At 32.3% G+C, this 8,893-nt stretch overlaps 1 long non-coding RNA gene across 2 annotated transcripts; it reads left to right on the forward strand.

Annotated features, from left to right (window-relative positions):
• The first annotated feature begins 2,283 nt into the window (after positions 1-2,283).
• Positions 2,284-8,616, forward strand: LOC125587990. 2 transcript variants are annotated; one of them, XR_007324385.1, is made up of 7 exons: positions 2,284-3,460; positions 3,677-3,734; positions 3,880-5,399; positions 5,590-5,656; positions 6,162-6,318; positions 6,394-8,190; positions 8,276-8,616. It is a non-coding gene; the product is annotated as an uncharacterized LOC125587990 (long non-coding RNA). The 2 variants fall into 2 exon arrangements; XR_007324384.1 differs by having other exon boundaries at positions 3,677-5,399.
• Positions 8,617-8,893: the final 277 nt, after the last annotated feature.

Raw genomic sequence — 8,893 nt, forward strand, 5'->3', positions numbered from 1 at the left:
TATATTTATTAGATGTAAGTGAGATGTTAACCCAAAAGAGTGTCTCCTAAAGATGTAAAATCAGAACCAAATGCGATATCGTTACATGGAACACACGTAACTCAGAAGTTTTCTCCATTAGCGAATGTACGTGTTATAGTCAGCTTTATCACTCGAATGGTAAAAATACAAAGGCAAAATGGTGTGAGAGGAGAGTGTCACTCGCTCACGAATCACAAAAATACAAAGGCGAAATGATGTGAGAGGAGAGTGTTCACTCGCTCACGAATCACAGCACTCCAAATCTATTATTATTAATATTCTGCGTTAATTAGGTTGTCTACAGTTCCCAGTTATTATCAAAATGATAAGGACAATTATTTTAAAAGACACCAAAATTGTTTTTTAATTAAGAGATAGTACAAAAAAAAATACAACCAAAACAGATTTCTTTGAAGATGTAAAAGATATGTATACCTTTATTTTACAGATATATAAATAAAAATAACTATTTCAATAAATAATAAAATAAAATTATTATTTTAAAATAATATGTTTACATTTTGCATTTTTTTTCTTCTTTCAGTATTTAATCTTAACATCCAATTTTTTGAAACTATTTTCAAAAAATTATTTTAAATACTTATTTATTTAAATTCTAAACTAAATCTTAAATTTTAATTAGTCAATCCTAAAGATATAAGTGTTTATTTAGTTCTTTAATAAAATATTTTAGTTATCTTGACCCCTGCATATTATATACATGATAAAAAAAAAGTTTAGTATCATGCTAGAAAAAAATTTCAAAAGATAATGGTGATTTCTGGTTTACCCCAACTGATTAATTTGAACATTGACTTGGATGCAGTGGTGAATCCAGGATTCTTTTATATGGGGTCATAAAAAGATTTTATATCTAGTTTTATGGGATCAATATGTCTTTTTCACCATTTTATTGTTAGAAATCAGTGCATTTTTAAGTAAAAAATTGGAAATTGTCAAAAATACCATTTTCAAAGTACCATTTTTCGTGTTTACACTAAACACTTTTACCATTTTCTTTAATGAAAGGTAAAAGACATTTATAACCTTTTGATTACCTTTCACAAAAAAAATACATATGGTTAACTAATCTAAACTTAAAACATCAACTCTAAACCCTAAATCATCGACTCTAAACCCTAAACCATGAAACATCAACTCTAAACCCTAAACCCCGAAACATCAACTCTAAACCCTAAACCCTAAAACTTCAAATCTAAACTCTAAAACATCAACTCTAAACCCTAAACTAAACCTTAAAACTTCAAATCTAAACCCAAAAACATCAACTATAAACCCTAAACGTAAACCCTAAACCCTAAATCTAAACTTAAAACATTAACTTTAAACCCTAAATCATCAACTCTAAACCCTAAACCATGAAACATCAACTCTAAACCCTACACCCTGAAACATCAACTCTAAACCCTAAATCTTCAAATCAAAACCCTAAAACATCAACTCTAAACTCTAAGCGTAAATCCTAAACCCTAAACCTTATATTTTCTGAAATTTGAACCCTAAACCCTAAACCTTCAAATCTAAACCCTAAAACATTAACTCTAAACCCTAAACGTAAACCCTAAACCCTAAATCTTCAAATCTAAACCGTAAAACATCAACTTTAGGGTTTAAGGGTTTAGGGTTTAGGGTTTAGGGTTTAGAGTTGAAGGTTTAGGGTTTAGGGTTTAGAGTTGATGTTTTAGGGCTTAGGGTTAATTTTTTAGGGTTTAGGGTTTAGAGTTTACTTTTTAGGATTTAGGGTTTAGTGTTGATAGTTTAGGGTTTAGTGTTGATGGTTTAGGGTTTAGAGTTGAAATTTAGGGTTTAGGGTTTAGAGTTGATGTGTTTAGGGTTTAGAGTTGAAGGTTTAGGGTTTAGGGTTTAGGGTTTAGAGTTGATGTTTTAGGGTTTATGGTTAATTATTTAGGGTTTAGGGTTTAGAGTTTACTTTTTAGGGTTTAGGGTTTAGTGTTGATAGTTTAGGGTTTAGTGTTGATGGTTTTGGGTTTAGAGTTGAAGGTTTAGGGTTTAGGGTTTAGTGTTTAGAGTTGATGCTTTAGGGTTTAGAGTTGAAGGTTTAGGGTTTAGGGTTTAGAGTTGATGCTTCGGGGTTTAGAGTTTAGAGTTGATGTTTCAGGGTTTATTTAAAAAAAAATAGGGTTAGGATTGATGGTTTAGGGTTTAGGGTTCGTATTTCAGAAAAAATAGGGTTTATGATTGATTGTTTAGGGTTTAGAGTTGAGTTTTAGGGTTTAGGGTTTGAATTTCGAAATAGTATAATTCAGAAAAAAATTTAAAAAAATTATTTTTTATTTATTTAGATTTTTATTTATTTAAATATTTATTTATTATATATATAAAGAACATGGGCATAAGAGTCTTTTGCCAATTAGTGAAGAAGGTATTTTTGAAAATTTCTCTTTATTGGTGGTATAAATGAAAAGTGATAGCATGAAAGTGGTAAATATGTAATTTCCTCTAAAAAATACAATTTCTTTTAAGTTTATGATGGGTCAGTCATTTGACCAAGCGGGTCCGCCACAGTTTGGACAACTCATGTACGCATCAGTGGCAATCTGCTTGCATGCAATATAACTATAGTTTCATGTTTCCCATCTCTTGAAAAATATTTCTTCAACATTTACATGCAATAAAACTATAGTTTCGACTATAAGGAAGATCATCACTCATTCTGTTATTCATCGGATATGGCGTCAGCGAATAAGCTGGTGTATAATCAAATTAATCTTCATCCCACGGAACATTGTGTTCAGGTTAATTGACTGAGAGGTGCGGAGTATAATCCTTGGGCCAAAGAACCGAAGGAAGTCCCAAAATCTTCTGTCTCATTGGCTAGTTTAGTAAATCTCTTTCTGTAAGGTAATTCTACATTATTTGCTTGTTTTTACCTTTTTTGCCTTGGAAGTATGTTCTTAGGACTACTATTCTTGTAAGCTCTTTTTCCATTTATATGATATTAACATACATAGCAAAAAAAATATTTGAATTAATAAAAGATAGATGGTAAGTCGGCAAGAACAAAACAGACATCTACACAGTGAAATAAAGAAAAAAATGCTCTTGAAAAGCTCAATAAAAGGTTATTGAAATCTAAAAGCCATTCCTTATTTCAGTGCAGATCTTTCTCTGAGGGAAGTATCGAATATAGACCTTGCCTAGATAACTTTGATCAACTGTAAAGGAAGAGATAAATTGTTTATATTTTTTCATCAAAATAGTTGATATATTGTTATAAAAATCCCCTCTTATCCTGCCTCGAAGAAGTCTCCTCCCTTCTAGTTCTTCTCTAATACCTCTCCAAAACTCATATTGCTAATATCAGAGGTTTCACCTTAATTAATGCAGGTCCCAATTACATAGAAGTGGTTACAACGTTTCATAGGAACCATTGCTCTTGAATGGTCAATTACAACAGGTACGTCTCAGTTGGTAAATTTAGTGAATGCTCAGAAGGATAATATAAAGTAGCAGAAGTAGAAAAAATTACCGGTTCACAAGAAGCAAATCAGAGAAAAGTTGCTACAAAAATGTGTGTAGACACATACAAAACTTTTAATTAATTATTTGCTTTCCATGTTCTTGGTTCATGTTTCTGGACTCCTTTGTCAACCTGATTTTCTGTTCTGATTAGCCAGGGAGCCTACGGGTGATGAAGCTAATGACAGCGATGAGGAGCTAAAGAAATCAATGTAGATGGTGTTATATCCCTTGGCTATTTTGTCTCTCTTTTGGAACAAGCAACCGTTGAGCCTTGCTTGCCCAAGAAATTAAGAGAAGTCTTACTTTTGTTTAATCGCTTGATGTGATGGTTTCCCTATTGCGTGGTCACTGCAGCAGGAGACAGGGCAAGTGTAACCGAGTGGAAGGGATAGAGGAAGAGGGCGTGGAAGGGACTTGGACGATGTGCAAAAACACAAGACGGTTTCACTATACACAGAACATGTTAGAGTCGTCAAAACATCATATAGATGAAACAACGGTAATAAATTTTTATTTAATTACCACATGCTCAAACACTTTCTGAAGCTGTGAGTAAGTTCAAGTTTAGATCTTACAAATTATCCAAAAAGATCATATATCTTGAAAACCAGAGCTGATCGGGAACCAAACTAAAACCAAATCAAGAACCGAATCACTACCAAAATTTCTATAATATAATTTATACACTTATAAATATTAACTATATTTATTTTAAAAATAATAAAATAATTGAAAAATACTTTTTATAAGCTGGAATACTCAAAAAATTGAATAACCATAATACTTTTTGTCAGAATTTTTAAAAAATATTCGAATTATCTAAACTTTTATCCAAAAATACAAAAAATCTGATATTTAATCAAAAAACTTAAATTTCTAACTTTTTACTTGAATTAACTAAAAAACCGGAACGAACAAGAACTTAATAGGATCCAAATTATTTTGGATATTAGTTGGCTCCTAACTTTGTTACCTAAAACGAACCGAGAACCGAAACCAAACTGAATTTTCTAAATATCCAAACCGATGCTAAACTTTTAAACCAAAGAACCAAATCAGAACAGCAACAGATTTTTTTATTTCATTTATAGTACTTCTAAATATTAGAAATTTAAAAGATAATGAGCCAATTAATAAAGAATTGTTGATATCCTATCAAGAAATTTTCAGGACACTTTTACAATAAAGAGAGTGTTGCAAACTAAACATGTTTGTAAATGATGAAAATTTGTTTCAGGATAGCTCCCAGGAACCAAACATGATATTAGATACCTGTATCATCAGAAACAGCTAGTATACTCTAATAACACTACAAGAAATATAAGTATTGATAGCACATCACGGTAGCACGAATTCACAAACTGCTACTAAAAATGGGTAGTTTGGATGTTTAACTCTATTATAGCATTAAATCAACGCTACTTAGTATTTTGCAGGATTTTTACGAAGCGGGAAGACAAAAATCCAATTTTTATACTTGTAAAATTCATTGGTGCCAAATACTTAGTGAAAATATCACTTTTGCCACCAAAATATTTTGTTTTAGTAGAACTATTTTTTTTTCTCTAGGTCTTTTCATTTTTTTTTCTTCAGAAGAAAAAAAACCTCCATTCTCTATTTTATCTTCTTCTCCATTCGTGACAAAAAAGAATAAACTTCTCTCCATTGCTTCAATCGAGCTTCTTCATCATCCATCTTCATCTATTATGGGTCATCTGTTTCTCTAAGTTTCCCTTTAATCGATTTACTGAAATCGAATCAGTGAAACTAAATCTAGGGATTGAAGAGTATTAACGGAGGAGGAGACGGAGCCACGGCGGAGATGCTGACGGAGTTTCAGTGACGGTAACATCGGCTGCCTTTCTGCAAGCCTGGTAACATCTCTTTTATGTTTATAAGCTAAAGCTTGAATCTTTGAGGCTTTCCATAGTTTTTCTCCCTTAGATTTGGTCTCACATTTTCTTTTAGCTACTCTGTTTCTTTTGTAGAAGAATCAGACATTTCTGGTGCTTCTGGTTCCAAGGAGATTTTCTAGGGTTTGTGATTTCTGATCTTTGTTTCCAGAGCAACCCGAGTTTGAAGATGGTTTTGACGATGAGATTAAGGAAATTGTTGTGAAGTTTAATTTCGGGTAACCTGTTGCTTCTGAGCTAAGACTCTTTTCTTTTGGCTCTTGTGTTGAAGATGGCTTAAAAAATCGAGTGTTGACCCTCTAAGCATGAACACAGTCTCAGGCTTATGATGTTTGTATCTGAGTGGAATTTGGATTTGTTTGCAAGAGGTAGATGGATAACTGGTTTTGGGCTATGTAGATATATGAATCCAGCGTATCATCTCAAAAGGCCGAAGCATTTGGCATTGCTTTTCATTGTGTTCGTCTCTGTTTCTATGGATGTTTGGGATCGTATATATCTTGCCCAAGAAAATGAGTTATGTTTTGTATGAATATCTCTGTCTAAGAAACAGTTTTAGTATCATTGTAAGCATTAGTTTATGCTGATTTTTTATGTTAGGGAGCGTGAGCGTAAAGCTGTTCGGTTTATTGATGATGGCCAAAGTTCGTTCCTTTAGTTTAGAACAATTTTAAAGCTCATGTCTGAACAAATTTTAAAGCTTATGTTTCTCTTAATTATCAGGTATGCATGTTTATTTCTTCTTTCTTCGAGAGTGCATTCTCATACACAAGACCTGTTGCTGTTTGGTGAGTTACTTGCATCTGAGGAGCTTGTCTTGTGTCTGAATCGCCTTTTGCTGTGACTGGACTGTATTGAAACTGCAGTTTGATAGCTTGTGGTGAGATCTTATTTGTCTTTCTCTGAATCTGATCGTAGCTCTTATTACTGAGTTTAAGTTTCATATTTGTTTCAGATGACTGAACCCATCTTAAAGGCTGCTAGGTATTGATTCAGTTGGAATGGTGTAGAGCCTGATGAGTGACGAAGCTTCAAGGGTTGCGAGTGCCAGAGTACAGAGTGACGAAGCTTCAAGGGTTGCGAGTGCCAGAGTACAGAAAATGGAATCCTTGCTCCAGAGCATCTTCACTGCCGGGTCTCGGTGTCGGGCTGAGATTGTGAAGGCTGCGACCGTGCATTCGGATTCTTATCGTCATCCTCTCGGTTTGTCCTGACTTCAAATGTACTTGAGAAGAAGAACACGTTGGGGATTGTATGATCACTTTCTTCTTTGTGCTTGCTTCTAGTGTTGTTGTATTGGCAGTGCGTTAGTCTCAAAGCAACTTTCCATGAGAGGAAGACCACAAAGACTTGCATTCACTTCAAAGAATGATTTAGGTTTCTTTGATTTTAATTTTGATATGTTAAAGCTTGTTGAGACATTGGTTCGTAGATGAAGTTCCTAGACTTAGCAAATGAAATAATTTATGTTTTGAAAAATTAATGAAATATAATTTCTTATATATATATCAAATTGCAATGTTTTGATTTACATTTTGCACTACAATTTATGTGACAATTAACATTTCAACAATAATAAATTTGAAAAAAAAAAGAATTTTTTATTTCAAATTCTATACCCTAAACATGCCCTAAATCCTAAATTGTGAATATTTCATCATAAAATCCTAAGATAGCACAACTAGTAATATGATAAAAAGAAAATCTAATACTGATAATAAATTAGAAAAAAAAAAATCACCTCATCTAAACCCTAAACATGCCTTAAATTTCAACATCCAACACTTATAGTAGATTTCAAAATGAACATTTGTAATTATCAAACTTTAAAAAATTATAACTTTATAACTTTATAATTTATTTTTTTAATCTTCATTATAAAATTTAACTCCAAAACACTAAGTATGTTTTAACCCCTAAACTCAAAACATAACTAAAACTCTAATTTGTGTTACAAAAAAAAATAATAATTAAAACTCTATTTTTTTCAGACCATAACCTATAATATTAAAATTAAACTTAAAATTTAGTGTTTTATTGTTAAGTTATAACTTACAAACATAAACCTTAAATCTTCAATCAAACTCCATACCCTAAACCCTAAGTCCTAATATAAACCATATTTCCACTTAATAAAAACCTGAAATCTAAATTTTAATTCTTTAAAAGAAAAAACTTTATACAAGTGTGTTATAGTAAAAAAAAGAAATGTTATATAAACTAAAAAGTTAAATAAATAAATAACAAAACACAATTGACAAAAAAAAAATAACAAAACACAAACAACAGAAATGTTTTTTTGGTTAATAAACACACAAAGAGACTGAAAATATGAACCACTAATACAAAAGTGCGCGGATCACCATCTTAACCGTTGATATACTTTAATCCAATGGTCAGATTTAACCCTTTTGTGTTTATTCTCTTGTCCCTCTCTCTCCTCTGTCGTAACTTTTTCTCCTCTATCTACCAGTTTTTTTTATTCTTCCTCTGTCAACCTCTACCACCGATTTTCCTGATTTCTTCCATCTTCATCCTCTTATCTCACTGATTTCTCTTTTCCATCTCTCTCCCCTGTCGAACTCATGAATTTTGTGGCTTTTGTTTAGGGGTTTCACTAAGCTTAACAAAGCAGACTTTACTAAGTTGAGGCAAGAGAAGCGTGTTGCTCCTACGTCCATCTTCTCCGACTCCCTCTTTCCCTCTCCCACGGTTCCATGTCTCTCCATCTCACAAACTGGCTATGTCAATGGTAATGAATCCCCTCCTCCTTTTTAGAGCTACAAATAACTACTATCTCATCATCTCTCTTATGTGTGGTTTTAATTTTGGTGAAGGTAGAAGAATTGAACGTGTGAAGAAGAACCAGAGGAGGTATGCGACTGACGTAAGCGAATAGAGGTTGTGGAGGCTGGAGTAAGAGAACAAAGGCTTGAGGCGGATGCTCTAGAGGCTGGAGGCGCTGCATGCGGAGGCTGGAGGCGGACGCTCTGGTAGCGACGGCTTATGTTTAGGTTAAGCTTAATTATGTTTTGGTTAGTTAATTAGTTTTAAACCCGGTTTGTATGTAAACTGGTTTAATTTATAAACTGAAAACATTTGTAATCTTCTGGTTTAATTTGTAAACCGAAATCAGGTGTAAACCAAATTTTTAATATCAACCGAAATCATTTGCAAACCGGTTTAATTTATATATCGAAATCAGTTGTAAACCAAAATTTAATATTTAATAATAATAATAATAATCAATTTTATTTTTTTAAATTTTCAGCAAACGATTTTAATTTTCATAGCATTGAAAATATGTCAATATAAATTATGCCATGGCAAAATAAAAACGCGATAGAAAATAATGTCCTAGCTAAAACAAGGTGCTATTAAAATAGTTTAATATAGTACTGGGTAAACGCTATAGCATCTTTATTTTTTATAGCACACGAAAATACGCTACGATA

This window comes from Brassica napus, chromosome C5 (assembly GCF_020379485.1).
Source record: "Brassica napus cultivar Da-Ae chromosome C5, Da-Ae, whole genome shotgun sequence".
Classification (NCBI taxonomy): domain Eukaryota; kingdom Viridiplantae; phylum Streptophyta; class Magnoliopsida; order Brassicales; family Brassicaceae; genus Brassica; species Brassica napus.